We start from the raw sequence: 21,798 nt of genomic DNA on the forward strand, positions 1-21,798 counted from the left end.
CAAAAAGTACTTTTGTGTTAGGCAGCGCCACCTATTGGCAAGATGTGACATTGCAGTCTCTCAGGCTCAATTCCAGATGGAGAGAAGGCTAAGATTGTGTAAAGTCATTGCCCAATAAATCAAGTCTAAAAGTTGTATGGCTGAGTGCTAAAGTTCCACACACTCCGCTTAGGCGGCCTGGGTTCACAGGTTTGGATCCTGGGTGTGGACTTACTCCACTGTCAGCCGTGCTGTGATGGCATCCCACATACAAAGTGGAGGAAGATTGGCACAGATGTTAGCTCAGGGCTAATCTTCCTTAAGCACAAAAAAAAAAAAAAGGAGAATTGACACTGGATGTTAGCTAGGGGTAAATCTTCCTCAAAGACATACACAAAAAGCTGCTGGCCCAGGCCCATGGGGGCTTAAAGGGACACATCCCAGGGAAGCTAGGAGAAGAGGGAACAGGTTCACCCACCATCTGGAGCCAGATGAGGGCCACTAGGACCTTATGCCAGGAAAAGGAGTGGCTGGGGGTCTCCGAAGGAGGCCACCCCTAAACCTAGGGAAAAAGCCCTGGGCTGCGTGGCAGGGTGCTGGGGGCTAGGGGAGAGCACGTGCTCACTCACCAGTGAAAAATCTTGGGATGACACAGGTGCCCTCCGGGAAGCCCCACCACCACTGTATTTTTTTTTAATGTTTTTATGATTGTCATACATACTTGTTGAATTGGAACATTCATAAAAGCACAATGAGAAAATAAAAATTACCCAGAAAGTCACTTGAATTTTGATATATTTTATTCCAGTTTTTTCGCAGTGCACACCCAGGTTGTATGTATTACAGTTTTATAAAAACGAGGTCATCCCTGTCATACTGTTTTGTAACCATTCTTTACTTATTATACCACTAGAAGTTCTCTGTATCTTTAAATTCATCTTCTCAAAGGATAAACACTGCATAGTTTTCATTCTATAGAAATAGAGAAATTCTCTATTTGACATGTTATTTTGTTGACAGTTTTATTTTGTAGCAAATTATTTTAACAAATATTGCTAAATGGCTTTCCAGAAAGATTTATCTCCTTTTTAAAAACAGAGCATATATGTTGTTCAAGAGAGGAGTTATATTCTGGAGATACGTTTCAAGGTGTTGCTGAGTGATATGCTCGGTTGAGAAGGGTCTAGACAGTTGGAGGAAATGGGCCGTGAGTGGATTTGTTGGAGCTGGTGGTCAGATGTGAGGCTCATTGTTCTGTTCTACTTAAGACGATGCATGAACCTGTCCACAGTAAAGTTAAAATGTCCAGGTGGGGACATTCCCACTGGTCCAGCTGTCTTCTCTGAAGTTGTCCTTTTGGAGGTTTCTCATTTTGTTCCTGCTGATGCCACCAGGATGGCCCCCAGGGATGTCTGGCTTCCCCCTTTGGCTCTGGCACAAGGTGGACAGAATCCCCTTCTTTACTGGCCTTTGTGAGGTAGAGACAAGGTGGAGCTTTACAAACCACTGAACCAAATTTTGAGGGAAACATCTCCAGTCCTGTCATCACCAGCCTCGTCACAGGCCCCATCCCATGTATTCACCCTTCATCCTAAGGCCTTGCTGCTTAAAGGGTGGCGTGAAATCCAGCTGCGTCAGCATCACCTGGGAACCTGTTAGAAATGTAGAACCTGGACCCCATCCTGGACCTACTGAACTGGAATCTTCGTTCGGCCAAGATTCCCAGGGGATTTGTGGACATGATAAAGTGTAAAGCATTGAACTAAGGCTGCTCCACTCTAATCCCAAAGAACAGGTGGGCCTTGGGTGTCCCTGCCTGGCTCCAGGGAGCCCCCGGTCCTCTCTAAGCAGAGGCTCTGTTCCCTACCCACTCTCCTGTCATCACCCATCCTAACTCACTCCCATTTTTTTTTTTGAGGATGATTAGCCCTGAGCTAACATCTGCTGCTAATCCTCCTCTTTTTGCTGAGGAAGACTGGCCCTGAGCTCACATCCATGCCCATTTTCCTCTACTTTATATGTGGGACGCCCACCACAGCATGGCTTGATATGTGGTGCATAGGTCCACACCTGGGATCCGAACTGGCAAACCCAGAGCTGCCAAAGCAGAACATGCAAACTTAACGTGAACTTAACCACTCTGCCACTGGGCTGGCCCCTCCTTCCCTTTTTTTTTTTCTTTTTATGAGGAAGATTGTCCCTAAGCTAACATCTGTGCTAATCGTCCTCTATTTTGTATGTGGGATGCTGCCACAGCAGGGCTTGATGAGCGGTGTATAGGTCCATGCCCAGGATCGGAATCTGTGAACCCCAGGCTGCTGAAGTGGAGCCCGTGAACTTTTAACCACTATGCCACTGGGCTGGCTGCAACAATTAATTCTTTTTTTTTTTTTTTTTAAAGATTGGCACCTGAGCTAACATCTGTTGCCAATCTTTTTTCTTCTTCTTCTCCCCAAAGCCCCCCAGTACACAGTTGTATATTCCAGTTGTAGGTCCCTCTGGCTCTGCCAGGTGGGATACCACCTCGGCATGGCCCGATGAGCGGTGCTAGGTCCACGCCCAGGATCCCAACCAGCAAAACCCTGGGCCGTCAAAGCAGAGCTCATGAACCCAACCACTGGGCCATGGGGCCGGCCCCAACAATTAATTTTTTAATATATACTAGGAATTTAATTGCAACCGTGTTTATAACAGTAAACAGTTGGAAATCATCAAAATGTTCAGTACTAGAGAATTGGTTAGAAATACTTTATTTCATTCACGGAATTGAAACAGCACAGCAAATCAAATCATCCTTAAGTGTTCAATTAAAATTCAATTAATATTAAAATTGATTCTTTCTGGGATGGGATTATGGCTATTTTTTAACTTCTGTATTCTGTTACATTGCAAAATGGCTTCTTCCTATTATACTTTTTTCCATTTTTTTTTATGGTGGTGAAATATACATTAACTTTTTTTAGTAGCAGCCATCCTAATGGATGTGAGGTGATATCTCATTGTGATTTTGATTTGCATTTCCCTAATGATTAGTGATGCTGAGCATCTTTCCATGTACTTGTTGGCCTTTTGTCTGTCTTCTTTGGAGAAGTGTCCAGTAATCCCTTCGCCCATTTTTCAATTGGGTGGTTTGGTTTTTTGTTGTCCTAACTGCCCTTTTGCCAGACCCTGTGACCCGGAGCCTCATCACTCGCCGTCTGGTTTCCCTGGACTTAGGAATCCTGCTCTCTGCCTTTCTCTTCTCTCCAAGCATGTGACATATGGGCCCAGCTCTCCCTCCACCCACCCCAGCACCTTCTGTCCTGGCTTTTCCTTGTTTCTGGGTATTTAAGCCTGTTCTTGGAGGAGCAGCACCTTGAATTGCTTCTCATCATCCCCATCTAGGCTGGCTTTACACCTGTCTGGGGACGGTTTGCAGTCCTGCTGGTGGCAGCCAGCCCTTGTGAAACACTGCCTTCTTCAGGGTCTTCCCAGTCCCTCCAGCCCAGCCTGCCCCTCCCGCGGGCCCATGTCCCGCTTCTCGGTTCATTCCGCAGTTGTCCTGTCTAGCTGTCAGCTGCCCTCTGGAACCATTACAAGCCTCTTATGGGCTCACGGTGAATGAGGGGAGATGGCCACACACACAATTTTTATATAACGCGGGGCCAAGAGCTCTGACTGGCCAGGCAGGGACCAGGAGCCCTGGCAGCACAATCGAAGAAGTGGATGGACCTTGAAGCATGAAAAGTTGCCAGGCGAAGGAGAGGGAAGTGAGAAGGAGCAGCCTGAGCAAAGATCTGGACTCACAGAGGCACTCGTGTGGCAGGCCATGGTGGCTGGATGGGGTGCAGGGAGGCTGGGGAGCGGCCCCAGGGAAAAAGTTGGCCAGGTGGCCTCGGGATGGTTTCGTCTCCGTGATTAGGTTTCTAGTTCTGGAGAGCCGAACTGTCCTTACTCCCCCTTATGTGCTCCAGGAAAGTGTGCTGACTGGATTTCCCCTTTGCTTCCAGTATTTTCCAGATCAGCGTTTTGATTTTATTCCGCTTGCTCCCTCCCTGTTGTAGCCAAGTGGCTACTGCTGGGTACTCACTATACCTTAATTGCATTAACACGAGACGTGCTGTCTATGATGGCAGATGCCTGGCTCCCCAGTCCCTTCCTCCCCTACCAGGACCAGAGAGGCACTCAGGGCAGTGAGCATCCCGCCTGTGTCGGGGGCAGGCCTCTGGAGGGACTCCACCTGGAGGGAGGGCCCCCAGGTCTTGGCCTGCCAGCTGCCGGCCTCTCTCTTACTTTCTTCCCCCTCAGAACCTTGGGTCGATCATCCCGTGGAGGGAAGGGAGCGCTGGTCAGAGAGGGATGGCTGCAGTGCAGAATATCAGCGTCAGGCCTATGTTTTGGAGAAGTGGTTTGTCTGCCAAGAGTTCTGGGGTGAAGAGTACTCTGTCACGTCTGATCGCCACACTCCGTTAAACCACAGCCCGAGCCACAGGGGAGCGGGCTAACAGCTCCCTCCAACGTGCACTTATTTATCTTTGTTTCCGTTACATGGTTCCTGTTTGGAATCATTCTTCTTTTTAACTCCTTTATTTCTCTACTAGGCGTTTTACAACTTCAAGTACTAAATATTTCTGAATAGGTCGTCCATTTATCCACCCATCCATCCACTCATGTATTCAACACCAAATATTTCCCGCGTGCCTATTGTGCACCAGGCACGGTACTTGGAGCTAGAGGCGCGTTCATGAGCAAAACAGAAGTGGGTTAACAGGACGGAGGCTCCTTAAAGTCGCACAAGCTATTGTTCCAGTTATTGTCCCCCCACCAAAAAGAAGACTGGCCTTTTTTTTTTTTCTTGAATAAAACATTTTCCTTCTTTGCCAAAAAACATACTCATTGTATAATTTCTGGAACATAGAATAGAATCTTTAGCTCATTTGTAGCCTGACACTGGAGTACAACCACTGTTGAACATCTTGGTGTTTCTGTCCTGTTTTTTGTTTTTTTTACTGTGTTCACTTCATCATAAATTCATAAACAGAGTCTGTTGAATACATGTGCTGAAATATTCTTAATCATTCCTCCTTGGTTGGGTATAGGAGTAGTTCCCCTTTTTGTTTTTTCTATAGTTCTTATTGCCAAAGTTAATTGTGCTAAATCTATTACTATTTAATCAACTCCAATCGGGGCTTAGCATTTAATCTGGCGTATTCCTTGAGGAAAATAATAATTACCCATCATACTATTTTAACAAAACATTTATTAAGTACATCTACACATAAGTACCTTTTTTCTTAAACTGTACACATTTTGGTAAAAATAAAATGCTTAATGAAGCGTCTAAAAACCTTATTGTACTTAATTCTACTTAAATACAGAAGGTCCAGGAAAGCAGGTAGTGCTGCCGCGGGTTGTGTGACCTTTGCTAAGTCCCTGTCCTTCTCTGGGCCTGAGTTTCCCAGGTCATAAAGGAGGGGCGGGAAGAAGGTCCTTCCCACCTCGCCAGCTCTGATATTCTGCGTTCTTTCCCAGGGAGGAGAGGCTGATGCTTCAACTCTCGTTACAGCTTCCGTCTGCGCTCCTCGCCCTCGTCTCTCACGTCTTCCCCGGCTAAAGCCCCAGGTTATAGGCAGAAGCCCTGGTTTGAGACCACGCTCTGCTACTCACGTCCAGCCTCATTCCTGTCTTTTAATCTCTCCGGAACATCAATTTCTTCATCTTGAAACGAGGGTGAGCAATTGTGAGAAAGTCTTGTGTCAGGGCTGCCAGCTGTAAGATCGGGTGACCTGTCAAATTTGCCTCTCCCCCACAGTCCGAGTTGGAGGCGAGTCCTCAGTTTACCAGACCTCCTCGTGTGCCTCCTGCTGTATGCGGAGCATTATGAAGATGGAGAGAGAGAAACCACCATTCCCTTTCTGCAGGGGGTTTACACATGGGAGGGGGCTGGGTGCTTACAGACGGGGGGTGTTAAGCAAACGCATCATGGCAGCTGGAAGGCGACCACAGCCAGGCATGAGTGGGGAGCTAGTGTGGCTGGGCTAGAAAGGGCTGGGCAGATTTACACATACGTAGGCCTCAGTGGCAGCAGCAGCAAGGGCTCCTGGACCGAAGCCCCTTGGTTTGGTGCTGGCCTTAGTGCCCCGACCTTACCCTTCCAAACCTAAGGAACCCTAGGGGCTACCTGTGGAGCTTCATGTCCTGTGGCCCATTCTGGTATTGTGCCCATCCAGTGAATTTTTCATTTTGGTTATTGTATTTTTCAGTTCTAAAGTTTCCATTTGGTCCTTTTTAGTATTTCTCTGCTGAGATTCTCTTTCTATTCACTTCAAGTGTGTTTGTTGTTACTTCTCGGAGCCTGGTTATAATGGCTGCTTTAAAGCCTCTCTCTGAGAATTCCAACATCTGCATCTTCTTGGGGTTGGTGTCTGTTGTCTTTTTCCTCGTGTTAGGTTTTTCCGGTTTGCTGGAAACTGGGATGGGAGAGAAAGGACAAAACAACATTTAAAAATGTAGATTCTCTTAACCCACTTTAACCCATAGGAGCCCCATTTTCTGCTCCTTTAACCAGAAATAGAGAGCTTCTTTTGAAGCTCTTTCTGTCTGTGTCCAGACCACAGTTCTAGTTTTCAGCTGTCTGAGTCCAGGCTAGGAGACGCCCCGGGCGAGGGGTGGGGGAGGGGGAGAGGGAAAACTCACTTGTTGGTTTGATGTTACTTCAGGTTCTGGCTTCTTCCCCAATCCACTGCCACCATTTACTTTTCAGAGTCTCAAAAAGGAATCCTCAGACTAGAATCAGGATGTGCCCCCAGGTTAGTACTCCTGAGGGTGTTCATGTAGAAGAAAGCCACAGGCCGGCCAAGAATTTACCCTGGCCTAGAAAGCTTATACTGACCCTGTCGATTAACATTCCCCTGACATTTCCAGTCCTACCCACCCAAAAACCCCACTCAGAGGCTAACACTATCTTTATTGAGCACACGCTAAGCAGTCCGCACTTTCACACACCTCATCTCATTGTGTTATTTACAATAACCCCACAAATTAGATTTTATTGGTCTCATTTTACAGACAAAGAAACCGAGGCTGAGAGAGTTTAGTGACTTTCTCAAAGCCGTGGAAAGAGGTGGCCCTGGAACCCAAGTTCAGATCTGGGTGACTCCAGCACCCATATAGCCGCCTGCAGTATAAACACCAAGCGTGGCTGCCAAACTGGATTCTGGGAACCGAGCCATGAAGAGAGTCAGAGGACTGCCAAAGAGACCACGTGACTTCTCGGAATCTCTCCTGGTGCCCAGAGCTCACCTGAGGGGATGAGCTCGTGCATTCCGGCCACCCTGGGCCATCCCCTAAGAGAGTCCTACCGCCACCCTCTGCCTCCACTGAGCAGGGTGACCGTCCTTCCCAGTTTCTCTGGCACATTCCCGTTTATGCCCATTGCTCCTGTGTGTTGCTAATAGCACTCTCAAAAACGTCCCTACCACTGGGGGATGCTCAGCCATGCCTCTGGCTACACGCTCAGCCTTGTTCTCAGAAAGGACAGGCACTAGCTCCTCCAATTAAACCTCCACATGGACCAGAAGATGTTTCCTGAATCTTCCCTCAGCCGCTTCTTCTCCAGCCTGGAGAATCCGCAGAGGGCTTCTGACAGGCTGCGTGTTGCTGTGGACAGGGCACGAGCCTTGGAACCCAGACCTGGGTTCTCTACTTGCCACCTCTGGCAAACCATTTAGTCCATTTGAGCCTTAGTTTCGTCATCCGTAAAATGGGCATAATAAAACATACTTTAAGGTGGTTGTAAGGATTCAATGAGATAAAGAATGTGAAGCACTAGGCACGAACAGCAGTTTCTCCTTTGCAGGCTGGAGGAGCTGGAGGAGCTGGAGGAGCTGGAGGATGGGGATGCAGAGAGAGAGCTGGGCCGGAGGAGCTGGAGGATGGGGATGCAGAGAGAGAGCTGGGCCGGAGGAGCTGGAGGATGGGGATGCAGAGAGAGAGCTGGGCCGGAGGAGCTGGAGGATGGGGATGCAGAGAGAGAGCTGGGCCGGAGGAGCTGGAGGATGGGGATGCAGAGAGAGAGCTGGGCTGGAGGAGCTGGAGGATGGGGATGCAGAGAGAGAGCTGGGCTGGAGGAGCTGGAGGATGGGGATGCAGAGAGAGAGCTGGGCGGGGGACTCGCTGCTGTGGTGGAACGCAAATCAGTGGACAGCGATGTTGCTGAAACACGTGTTCCTTGAACAAATGCTAAGGTCTTAAAATGCAGCCACGATTGTAATGGCTACTAATAGCTGTTCAGTTGCAACTCTGCGGAGAAAAGAACCCAGAAGGATTATTCATCCTGAAGTTAGCAGTGCCTGGCTGTGGGTGGTGAAATTGTGGGTGATCTTCAGTTTTTCTCAATATTTCTTTTTAATTTTTCAACTTTCCGAGTCATGTGTATGTGTGTGCGTGATTTTACACTCAGAGGAAATCAAACATTATAGAAATAGACCCATTGTAATAACTGTGGTTACTAGTGGGTATTTTGGGCTGATGGGTCCTGATTCCCAGAAGGTTCATCGAGGAGCCTGGCTAGAAACCCAGGCTTCTAGATTCCCAGTGAGAAAAATGCAGAAAAGTGTGCACACGTCTATTTGCACAGAAAATGACAGCTCTGTTCCTCCATCTGGGCCCTTAGCTGGCTCTCCTTGGGCTCCTCTGGCTGGGACTGAGCCTTGAGGACCCAGACTCCAGACAGAAGCGAGGTTTGCCCCCCCGGGGCGGGGGCAGCGAAAGCAAAGGAGGACAAGGTTGCTGTGGACGGACCATGGGGGCCACGTGCTTGTGACCTGCCCCTTCTCTCCTTGACTAGCCCCAGTCTCTGCACATCTCTCCCAGACATGAGTCACTGGGGGCCTGGGTAGAATGACACGGTGGAGGGGCAGCTGCAGAGGGAAAGAGGCCCCGGTGGGGTTCAGGCCCTTCGTAAGAATTTAATGAATAAATGAATGAGTGAATGAATGAAATAAAGGATGCGTCTGCTGTGACGGCATCAGGGCTGAACTTCTTCCCCGGCCCAGTCCTTCACTGCCCACTGCTCACGGGGGTTTCCCAGAGCACACCCCAGTTCCCCACCTGCATGGAACTCTCCCTCTGAGTCTGTTTCCTGGGGAACTTGACCTAAGACAATGCCCTAACTGTCATACAAAGGAAGAATACAAGAAGGGTAATTTATAATAGCACATGTGCTCTGCACGTCACTGCTCGGGCGTGACTGCAGTAGGACCTGGCAGCACTGGCCTCTCCTGGGGGCATGTGAGAAATGCAGATCTCAGGGCCCACTTCAGACCTGCTGGAATCCAAATCTGCACCTCAGCAAGGTCCCCAGGAGACGTGTGCACAGAGAGCGTGAGAAGCACCTCATTAAGTGACATCGCGTGAGTCTGATGCATGGTTACGAATGTGGACTGACACATGGGTATCTCGCGGCCACTCAAACACCACAAGTGGCAATACCGTCAGTGATGACATTTTTCAGACTAGTGATCAACTCTTGGTAAAGTACCAAACAAAACCCATTATGAAATTTCGTCAGTTGAGTTCCTGGAAAACTCATCATGTCTTCAAATTGTGCAAAAAACCTACTCTGCCATTTGGAACAGAGGACATTTCCTCATTGTGCATGACGGTCCATGTGTGGCAGGAGCTCCCTGGTCCCTGCCTTTTACCCCAGGAACCCCCTGGCGTGACGACCACTGAAAACACTCCCAGCATTCCCAAATTGTCCCCTAGAGGTCACTACTGTCCTCCATGAGAACCATTGGTCCCATAGAGAACACTCTGTGCTGGAACTTTACGTGTTATTCATCTAATCCTCCCAAAAAGCTTGGGAGGAAAGCATTATTATTCCCTCTCTCTAGCTAAGAAAATCACGTTCAGAGAAGTTAAGTAGTTTGTCCAGGTTCATACAGCTAGTAATTAGGGGGGTGAGCAAGATTTGAACCCAAGTCTACCTGTCACCAAGATCATGTTTCCCTCTGTGGATTGTTTTGGAGGTGTTTGTAGTTTATTAAGAGTTGCTTGGTCACTAGGCGTGACCAGGTTTGTTTATAGCAGAAAAGAATAAACACTTAGGGTCCACCCTTTGTGTGGACATAGTGCAACTGTAGGAACTGGAGGCTGAGAGCAGCTGGGCTTCCCTGGGGAACCTCCACCTTAACTTCCCTGTGCCCTCAGGGCCTGGGTGGGCAGATAGAACTGTGGACCCAGGCCCCCTTCCTTAGGTGGCACCTCAAGTGGCTGTCTGTGCCCACACACCACAACAGATCCCGGAGAAACCAGCAGGCCCAGATCTGGGAGGCGCCCCTGAGAGTGTCTCAAAGGCATGGAGGTGGGGACAGAGACAGGAGTCCCTTCTCCTCGAGTGAGCTCTCCCTGGATGGCCTGGTGGAGGAGAAGGGCTGAGGGGCTCTCTTTGTGCATACGCCCCCTGCTGGTAGAATCCCACTCAACTCCTTCAGTGAGTTGGGTTTGGCTGGGGCTGAGGGTGTGTGGAGAAGAAATGCACAGAACACTTGTGTTCGTCCAGATCCTCCAAGAAGCAGTCACCAAGGGTTGGGATCAAATGGGATTTTGTTTGCGGAAGTGAGAGTGTGAGAGAAAATCAGGAGGAAGCCGGAGACACTGGGAGAGTCTTCAGCCCACTGTGCAAGTCTGAACCTGAGTGAAGGAGAGAGGGAGGGAAGGTTGAATGAGACATCCTAGACCACTGGGTAGTCTATGGAATGTTCGACAAAGTCATCGGGGAGTCCTGGAGCTGAGGCTCTCAGGAACAAGTTAATATCCCTGCCACAGCTGGTCATTGTCCGGGAGCTGGGGGCGCTGGGGAATTTCTGCTCCGACCCCAATGACCCCCCTCCACACACACACAGATGGACACGTCCTTTGGGTTTTGTAGGCCTTTCCATCAACCCAGGGTCTTGGCTCTATCAGATTTTCCTCCTCCTGGAGTTGGCGAGGTGACTTCAGAAGCTATATAGGAGCGGGAGAGGATGAAGGAAAATGGCCCTGCACGTCTAGCCTCACAGAAGCACATCCACAAGATCAGCAAACCTTTCCTTTGCCACCATTGGCAGCCTCATAACTTTGGTGCACTACTATGCTAAGAGCATCTCTATTTTTTTGCCCCTCCGTTTTCCTAAAGAACCCCTCCCAGGAAGAGTGTGGGGTGGGGTGAACACGGGGTCTGTCCCATTGTTCCTGGATTAGTGGGAGAAACATCTGGGAAGGTTGGGTTGAAGTCAACCCCCGAGCAGGGCAAGGTGCTGTGCAGAATTATTCAGCGGGAATGGGGTGCCCACAGAGGAGGGCTGTGTGAAGTTTAATGTGGTGCTGGGTGCAGGGTGAACCAGAGTTGGGGCATCTGGGAGGGTGATTAGTGGGGAGGCTCCTGCATGACCCCAAGGAGCAGGTCTGAGGGCCTAGACCACAGTGCTGAGCCAGAAGCGTGTTGGTTTGTGACAGACGTGAGGGGAGGGAAGAGTCAGTGCAGGACTGGATACCCCGGGGCAGCCAGTGCTTCTCTCTTCCGGGTGTGTGGGCAGATCAGGTAAGTCACTGCTGGAACCCCACACCCGGTACCAGCCGCAACTAGACCCACCGCGGTCTGTGCTTTCCTTTCTCTCCAGGTCAGGCTTGGCCATGGTGGTTCCAGAGCAGCCCAGAGGCTGTGAGACCCGAGCCGTGTCCTTGCTCTACAGGTCAGACTTCCTCCTTGTCCTCCTGGTGACCCCATCATCTCTGCCATCCTGTGCTCCCTGAGCTGAGTGACTAATGCACAGAAACCTCCCCAAGAAGAGCAGAGACCAGGCTGAACTCTGAAATGGAAACCAAGCCCAAAGGGGTGTGGTTGGCAACCTAGGCATTGCCCTCAGGTGCCAAGAGAGAGATCTGAGTCCCTGGGAGAGAAAGGAAGGGGGCCAAGGGTGAGAAGAGGGGCAGGAGGAGGGAGTGGGCGAGGAGGGATGGGGAGAGATTTCCTGAGAGACTGGGAGCTCCATGAGGGCAAGAATCATGTCCCCAGGGCTTAGCAAGCAACTGGCGCATAATAAGTGCTCAATGAATGTTTGTTGATTGACTGATATATTGATTTGGAACAAATTCTCCTAGAGGGGCTGCACAAAGGATGGTGAAAATGGGGGTGGGATGAGAGGAGCTAGCTTGCTTCTTAGGAAAGACACGGCCTCTGGGCAAAAATGGCAGGAGTCTTTATAGAATGGCGGTCCTTTTGAGAAGTCTAAGCAGGGCCCTGGGAGGGAGCTAGAGTGTGAACTTCAGGGCGGAGCCTCCCACCGATCCTGAGGCCCACGGTCAGTCACCAGAGTCCCATAGGGCATTCCAGGGGGAAAGATGACTGAGGCCATTGAGGATGCTTCTCCAGGGTGTGCTGTGTAGTCGTTTCTGGCTGTGTGCTTCCTGTTCACATACTCTTCAAGGGGACAGCCTTGCACCGCTCCAGTATGGCAGCCACTAGACACATGCGGCTCTTGAACACTTGAAATATGGCTAGACCAAATTGAGATGGACGGTAAGTATAAAGTACACCTCAAAGACACAATATCTCAAAGACTTAGTATGAGAAACAATATTAAATATCTCATTAATAATTTTTCATAGTGATATGTTAAAACGATACTATTTGGGGTATATTGAGTTAAATAAACTATTCTGTTAAAATTAATTCCACCTGTTTCTTTTTGCTTTTAATGTGGCTATTGAAAAATTTAAAATTGCACGTGCAGCTTGCATTATATTTCTAGTGGACAGCATCGCCCTGCACGCTATTCTACATGTTGCTTTTTTTCCCATAATGTTTTGTGGAAATTCTTCTAAATCAATACGTATGGAGCTCACATTCTTTTCAATGGCCGCATGGGACACAGTCGTGTAAAGATGCTATCATGAGGTTTCAACATGGTGAGTTTGTAGTCATTACGAACCTAGTTTCCATCCCACATTTAAAGGCACAAAGGGAGTTCCAAGTGGGACCTTGTAGGTTGCAGGTAGTGGGAGGACGTAGGGTCCGGTGCATGGACCAGTGAGCCAGAGAGACCCAGACGCGCTCCAGGGGATGCGTTCCATGCTGAAGGAAAGAACCAAGACCAGGTGGTGGGGAAAGCCCTTAGCTGGGAGGGGAAGAAAGAGAAAGAGCAAACAGGAAACAAGTAAACAAAGGAGCAGTCAGAGTGTAAGAGAAGAACCAGGAGGGCCCAGGCACTCAGAGGTCAGAGAGGGAGAAGAATTTCTTAAAGGAGGAGGAAGTCAAAGCTAGGTCAGCATCGCAGTGATGTGGGGCTTCACTTCTGCAAAGTGGCTTCAGATTTGTGACTTTCAAAAAATCGCTATGTGATTTTTAAAAAATAAAAGCTATTTTCACGTTAAACATATATACATTGTGTATTATCTAGTTATAGAGTCCCTCCTGCGTGCCAGGCCCCGATCTGAGGTTGGGGCTCAGAGTGAAATAAGAAAAGCTCTCAAGGAGCTTATAGTTTAGTGTGGGGAGATAGACAATAAGCAAGCGAACAGGTTGATAAGACTTCAGGTAGCTGTAAGTGCTAAAAATGAAATGTGGTAGAGCACTGGGGTGGGTGGTGGCATGGCATCCTCAAGGAAGGACTCTCTGTGGAGGTGACTGTGACATTTAAGTGGAGATTTGAACAAGGAGAAGGGGTCAGGCACATGACCACCAGAGAAAGAGGTGAACATGAGTGCAGCTCAGGGTCTAGCTGCCGTGGGGAGGCCTGGGTGGGGTCCAGTCTGGAGGGTGGGCAAGAGATCAAGAGGAACTGCAGAGAGAACTCGGCCACTGAGCTGAGTGCAGATCAACGAGCTCCTATTGGTCAGGAGGACAGCCTGGTTGGTTCAGGACACGGGGACAGCCTGGCTGCTTCAGGACAGAATGTTCAGGGGACAGAGTGTGGGATGCAAGATGAGGCTGAGAGCCGAGTAGGGTGCATGTCCTGGGGGGATTTATAAGCTCTGATGAGAAATTTGGACTTCATCCTGTGAGCAGCGGGCAGGCATTGAAGGGTTTTAAGCAGGATAGAGACATGATCAGCTCTGAAAATAAGGACAGTCACTCCCACCGCAGTATTGAGAATGGATGGAAGGCTTGAGGCTGGGGGACAGTTTAGAGGCTTGGGGTGAGAGAAGAGGGTGTCCTGAACTGGGATAGGGCCCATGATGATAGAGGATAGGGGAAGGGATGGGAAGGAGAGATTTAGAGGAGGATAGAATCGACAAGACTTCTATCTTGTCTAAGTGGATTTTGAGGGTGAAAGAGAAGAAGATTAAGGAAGACATCCCAATTTATTGTTTGGAGCACTGGATGAAGGGTGCTACTCAGTACATACAGAAGATAGATGCAAGATCAAGTTCGGGGTAATAAACTGTGGTATATCCATACAATGGAGTGTTATGTGGCCATAAAAAGGACTGAAGTACTCAGACATGCTATAACATGGATGAGCCTTGAAAATTTATGGTAAGTGGAAGGAGGCAGATACAAAAGACTGTATGTGGCCTGGTTCTGTTTATACGAAATGTCCAGAATAGTCAAATCCATAGAGACAGAAAGTAGATTCATGTTGTTAGGAGCGATGGAGAGAGAGGAATGGGGAGTATCTGCTTAATGGACATGGTGTTGGTTTTTGAAGTGATGAAAATGTTCTAGAATTAGTGGTGATGGTCACACAACATCGTAAATATACTAAAAAACACTGAATTGAACACTTTATTTATTTATTTTTGAGGAAGATTAGCCCTGAGCTAACATCTGCTGCCAATCCTCCTCTTTTTGCTGAAGAAGACTGGCCCTGAGCTAACATCCATGCCTATCTTCCTCTACTTTATATGTGGGACGCCTACCACAGCATGGCGTGCCAAGCAATGCCATGTCCGCACCCGGGATCCGAACCGGCGAGCCCTGGGCTGCCGAAGTGGAATTTGTGCACTTAACCGCTGTGCCACCAGGCTGGCCCCCATGAATTGTACACTTTAAAATGGTTAAAATGATGAATTTTATCTCAATAAAAAATTAATTTTTAAAAAAAGCAGTTTTGGGGTCCAATGAGTTTGTTTGGGAGACGTGAATTTGGAGTGTCTGCGAGACATCCAAGCGCAATTTCCCAGCAGGTAGTTGTTGTGACAGTTGACTCAGGAAAGAGGTTTCAGATGAAGCTATCAACACACGGAACCACAGAGACACCACTTCAGCCTCAAGTGGTCCTTCTCCCCCTGGTCCACTCCTCTCCAGGAGCTCCTGCTGCTGCATTCGGTCTGTACCCACAGAGATAAAGGTCAGGCTACCCTTCCGGTTAATTATTAGCCGCCTTTGCAATATGCAGATTTTTGTATTTTCATATGAGGAGTGAGGTCAACTTAGTGTACACACAGTATAACAAAAAGAGCTACCAAGGCAGACCCAGCCCTCCAAGACTTATATTTTCTGTTACAGAGCCCAGCCCGGATCAATTCTATGGCAAGACAGAATCTGGCTTTTCCCATTGTCAGTGCTCAGTTACTCAGTGGTTGGTTTCTCTGGGGTCAAATTAAACCCAAAGTCCATCAGAATGTCTTCCCACATTCATTGTAATCACCAAGAGTGTTTTATTTTGGTGAAGAAGATTGGCACTGAGCTAACATCTGTGCCCATGTTCCTCTATTTTGTATGTGGGACACCACCACAGCATGGCTTGATGAGCGATGTGTAGCTCTGTGCCCAGGATCAAAACCTGTGAACCCCGGGCTGCTGAAGCGGAGCACACGAACTTAACCACTATGCCACCGGGCTGGCCCCACAAGAGTATTTTTATTTTGACGTCTTTGGTGCTTGTGACTGAGCCTCTGTTCTACATTTCATATCTCCACTTCTAATTCTCTCCCCTCACCAAATAGAGCAAAAGTTTTACAGTCATTCAATTACCACGCATTTGAAAGTGCAATAAATGAAAATATTTGATCTTTTCATGTGACTCTTCATCTTTTTTTGGTTGAGTGGGTAAAAATCCTGCCGCTCATTTCTTCTCCTGAGGCTTACATTTTTATTGTTTTGAAAGAGTTTTCTCCTGTTTTCTCTGTAGAACGTATCAGGTTATATATGTGTTGACAATACTCTGCTAGGCTGTGAACTTCTTGAGGGACAGTGTCCCTTTGTGTCCTAGATCCTAGACACCCAGTAAAGGCCTAGCATCAGGTAGGCTACCCATGTGGGGCTATGGAATCACCCAAAAATTCGATGGGGTTTACCTAACGCCTGGTTTCCTTCCTCCTTCTTCCTTCAACTTCCTGAGTCCATATAAAGACTTTGTAACGATGGCTTGCCCCCTTTTGTTTTCCTCCATAATCTTGCCCAACGGGCTCCTAAAGCATCTCATAGTGGTTATTCAGAGCTCAAAATGAGAGATACCCTCTTAATACTTGAATAGGGAATAATCAAGCAACAGACGTGGAAACCAGATAGATCTGGCTTCAAATTCGCACTCTGCCCTTGTGGCAGTGGAGTGACCTTGGGCAGATTATTTAGCTCACTGCTTCTTAAATTATCTGTGGTGAAGAATTCGGTTTTTAAAAAATTTTTATTTCATCCTAAATCGAGATTTTTTACAAAATCTAATACAATCCTTTCCATAAAAGACAAAATTATAGTGATGGTAAAAACATCAGTGGTGGCTAAGGGGAAGGAGGAGAGAGAGAGTTGAAGAGGTGAAGAACAGGGGTTTTTAGGTCCATGAAACTATTCCGTACGATCCTGTAATGGTGGATGCAGGACACTATGCATGTGTCAGAACCCATAGAACTTTGCAGCAATAGAGTGAGCCTGACTGTTTGCAAATGAAAAAAGAATCATTTAGGAGGCCAGGAATCCCAGGGTAGAATGCAGAATGTAGCTAAGCAATCTAACTCATCGCAAATGCATGCAACAGTCTCACTAACGGGGCTGGGGAAAATGGTGCTGACATCAGTAACTTTGCGAGTGAGTGGAGCATAGAAGACTAAAGGCAAAAGAAACTGTACATAAAGCTGCTTCTCGTGGGGGTGCAGGCTAACAATTCTGATAACACCACATGTATACTGGAGTTGACAATTAAGCAAATGGTGATGGTGGCCACCACATATGTACCTCTCTGTTTGAGTGGGAGGTTACAGGTAAGCAAGAGGAAGCGGCTAATACACCCTTGGAGCCATCTATTGCCCTCTCTTCCACCTACTCTCAAGGTTGATTTCGTTGTTGGTTGTCCTCTGGGCACTCAGAGAGAGTCAACAGGACTTTTTTACGGGCACCTCCCCAATGTTTGGTCCCTCCCAGCGAGAGACTCCTGAGTGCCATCACCTGCCTTCGCCATTCCCCGGCCATCTTTGACGTCTGCTCCTCTTCTCTTGCTTGGTGGCCGCCTGGTCCTGCATGCATCTTTAGGCTGGTGGCTCACACCGATCTTACGCTGCTGGCACCACAGATCGTTGGCCTCACCACCCCCCATCATTTCCCATCATTTGCAGCCTGCCTTGACCTACCTCAAACTAACTTCTCAGCCTGTTCTGGATCTTTCTAGCTTCTGCCCTTGGGTCTTGATTTCCTGCCCACCTCAACGTGCCCCTCAGACCTCACTCTTGGCTCTACTTCTCTGGCTGTGAGCATCTGCATCACACTCTCCTCCCGGCTGTGCTATGATCAGCAGCACTGTCCAGCCTGGCCTGAGGACACGACATGCCTCTAGATCCTGACAGGTGTTTGTCCCTGGTGAGGGGATTTGCAGACTGTCGTTCACCTCTTCCCCTTCAAGCCCTGGTTGAAGATGCTGCTATCCTCCTCGCACATGGCCTCCACTAAAACGTTTCAGTTTCTTGTCTAGTCTTGATGGAGAAAATTATGTCTTGTCCAGTCAGAAGAGGTTTTGATCTAAATCTGCCTTAACGATTCTTGTACCACCCTCCTAATCATATTCTGTGGCTTTGTTCAGTTCAACAACGATCAAGTCACTGATCTCTTCCAGGAACTGCGCCAGATGCTGGGGATGCAAAGGTGACCGAGACGGTCGGTCCCGCGCTAGAGATGTCACAGGCTGATTGGGAAGACAGAACTGGCTGTTTCTCCACCTCAGTGGACATCTCTCTGACAGGTGTCTCATCTCATTACCGAAATACACAACAAAAGCCCTGCAAACACTTTGCAATGTCAGCCTCTAATATATTTCCTCCCTTAAAGATATATATTAACCCTCCTTATGGGATTTTGCTTCATATGCCGTTGGAGGCCACTGTCAAAGGTTTGGCCAGGCTGCCCTTAAGTCTTTAAAAGCTCAGCTGAGAGGTTAGCAAATGGCAGAGGACTTCCCTCCTCGAGAGAGTTTGATCACATCCCTCATTTTTTAGGGCTGCTCAGTAACGTGGGCAAAGGCAAAATTTGTCACAGCTGGCTAGGGAAGGAAAGACAATTTTTGTCCTAGTTACACGTGCCAAAAAGAACAAAACAAAACTGCCCTCCACTGTGCACAGCTATGCTAACCCCTCTGACTGGCGAGGCTCCTGGGCACACCACCCCACCTGCTGCCTGCACAGGCCTGGATGGCTGCAGCACGGGGCTGCCCTCTGCATGGAGCTTCTCCCTCCAGTGTTCGATCCAGTGGCTCCCATCTTTCCCAGGATCATGGCCACTTCCACTTCAACGCCTTGGTTTTTTGCCTATGTTTCCCGTTAGCTATTTTTTCTGTGGAAAGAAATAAAAATGTTCTTTTTTAGTTTATTTCATCTGTTTTTTTCCTTAAGAACTTCTTTCAAAATCTTTTTTTTTTTTTTCTGCAGGTCCCACAAAATTTTACATTTTGAAGGAGAAGACAAAGAGAAATAACAAATTATGGGGAAAATATTTGCAACTAATCTGTCTAAGTGTTCTTATCGATAGTAAATAAAAACACTCACATAAATTGATAAGAAAAATACTAAGGACTTGAATAGACAATTCACTAAGAGAACATATATATGTATATATATACGGCATATGTGTAGAAGAAAAAAACAGTTGTTCAATTCTCAGAAGTGGTAAAAAATGTAAATTAAAATAATGGTATGATTTTAAAACTGTTAAACCATAAAAATAATTTTTCGAATACTCCCCGGTCCTTGGAAAGAGTTGGTGAAAGTGGCACTTGGTGCCGGTTCATTTTGTGAGTCAACTTGGTTGGGCCACAGTGCCCAGATATTTGGTCAAACGTTTTTTCTGGATGCTTTTATGAGAGTGTTCTTGGACAAGACTTGCATTTAAATCTGCGGACCTTGAGTAAGGGAGCTTGCTCTCGTCCATCAGTGGAAGGACTGAATAGAACAAAGGCTGCTCTCCTGAGCAAGAGGGACTCTTCCGGCGCGGCCGCCGTTCACCTGCAGCACGGGCTGTTGCCCGCAGGTTGCCTTTGGACTTGAACTGCAACTCTTTCCTGAGTCTCCAGCCGGCTGGCCTCCCTCCACAGTCGTGTGCACCACTTTCTTAAAAGAAATCTCTTGGGGCCGGCCCAGTAGCGCAGCGGTTAAGTTCGCACATTCCGCTTCTCAGAGGCCTGGGGTTCGCCAGTTCGGCTCCCGGGTGTGGACATGGCACCGCTTGGCATGCCATGCTGTGGTAGGCGTCCCACATATAAAGTGGAGGAAGATGGGCATGCATGTTAGCTCAGGGCCAGGCTTCCTCAGCAAAAAGAGGAGGATTGGCAGTACTGGCAGTAGTTAGCTAGGGCTAATCATCCTCAAAAAAAAAAAAAAAGGAAATTTCTTCATATATATATGTATATATATATATATGAATCCTATTGGTTCTGTTTCTCTGGAGAACCCTGACTAATACAACCATTGTCATACATTTCTAGGTACAACACTTTTGAAAAGTCATTTAGCCATACATTAACAGCCAATAAAGGATTTATGCACTTTGCCTCAGTAATACCACCTCTGGAAATCTGTCCTAAGAAACTGATAAGTAGAAGGAAAAGCTATTGGGATATTTACCAGAGCACTCTTTATCATAACTTAACAAGCAAACCAACCAAAAGCAAACAAAAAAAATCTGAATATTCAATAATAGAGGAACAGTAAATTATGGCATAACTACTTGATGAAACTCTTCCATTAAGATTGTAAAGACGTAGTAACATCAAAGATGTTTAATAAATTAAACTAAAAAACTGAATATAAAATTATATCTACAGTGTGCCTCCAGTCATGTTAAAATATATATGTAGATGAGAAAGTTAGGAGCAAAAATTATTAGGGTTATCTGTGGAGAAAATGGGATATATGTGACTTTTCCACCCTCTAACGTCAGGCATTCTATAACACTTGCATATTGCATTTATTTCAAAAAAAAAAAAAAGGAGGGGGGCCGGCCCAGTGGTGTAGTGGTTAAGTTCGCACATTCTGCTTCTGTGGCCTGGGGTTCGTGGGTTTGGATCCTAGCCAGGACCAGCACTGTTCCTCAGGCCATGCCGTGGTGGTGTCCCACAAAGTAGAGGAAGACTGGCACAGGTGTTAGCTCAGCGACAATCTTCCTCAAGCAAAAAGAGGAAGATTGGCAACCGGTGTTAGCTCAGAGCTACTCTTCCTCACCAAAAAAAAAAAGAAGAAGAATAAAGGAAGGAATGGAGGTGGGGGGAGAGGGAAGAGATGAGAGAACACCTCCCAGCTGCAGGTATTTGGGGCACTGTTTTATCGGGGAGCACAGTTGTGCCTGCTCCCCTCTGCTCTAGCCCTGAAATCCTGCCTTCAGTGTATAGGCTCTGGACCCCAACTCCCTCCAGGAAGGAGATGAGCAGGCACCAGCTCCCAGAGGGGAGGGAAGAGCTGTGGTCTGGCCCTCCCGCATCAGCCGCCTTTCCTTCCACACCAGGTTCCTCCTGCCCCTACTCCAGGTCCTCCCTCTGAGGATTTGATTGATTAGCCAGTCTCTCTCCCTGTTCCTCTCTCAATGGGAATCCAACAAGGCAGGAAACCAGGGTTAGGCCCAGAAACTTGCCTAGGACTTTAGCCAACCAACTGACAACTAGTGATTAATTTGCCCAGAGCTGGTCTGGGGCCACCTGGAGGCCCAGCTCTCTCCCCCTCAGTGTCGGGGAGAAAGGAGACTCTCAGATGTTGCACAGGCCTCTCCTTCTTCCAGAAAGCCCTCTCCTTTCTTTGCAGGGCTAATTTCTAGTTGTTGCCAGATAAAATACAGGACACGCAGTTAAATTTGAATCTCACATAAACAAGTAATCTGTAGTAAAGTATGTCCCAAATATTGTATGGGATGTATTAAAAAATTATCCATGGTTTATGTGAAATTCAAATTTAACTAAACAATGGCCAGCCCCATGGCCTAGTGGTTAAGTTCGGTGCGCTCTGCTTTGGCAGCCCCAGTTCACAGGTTTGGATCCCAGGTATGGACCTATACCACTTGTCAGCCATGCTGTGGCAGTGACCCACATACAAAATAGAGGAAGATTGGCATAGATGTTAGCTCATGGCTACTCTTCCTCAAGCAAAAGAAAAAAGAAAAAAAAAAGAGGAAACATTCTATATTTTGATTTGTTAAATCTGGCTTCCTCTCCTTTTCCAAGGCTTCTCATTGCCCCTCCCTCCAAGATCCCCCTGACACTTCCGATCCTGCTCACTGTATAAGTCAGAGCAATTCTGGGCTCAGACCTCATCCCCAGACTCAGCCCAGGTCCACATCTGCATTTCTAAATCCCTCAAGGACATCTGCCCCTTTATTAGCTCAGTACACCCACAATTGGTGGTTTTTTTCTTGAGTTCCTTCAACCTGTTCTTCCAAACAGCCCTTTC

The sequence above is a fragment of the Equus caballus genome, chromosome 19, assembly GCF_041296265.1.
Source record: "Equus caballus isolate H_3958 breed thoroughbred chromosome 19, TB-T2T, whole genome shotgun sequence".
In the NCBI taxonomy this organism is placed as follows: domain Eukaryota; kingdom Metazoa; phylum Chordata; class Mammalia; order Perissodactyla; family Equidae; genus Equus; species Equus caballus.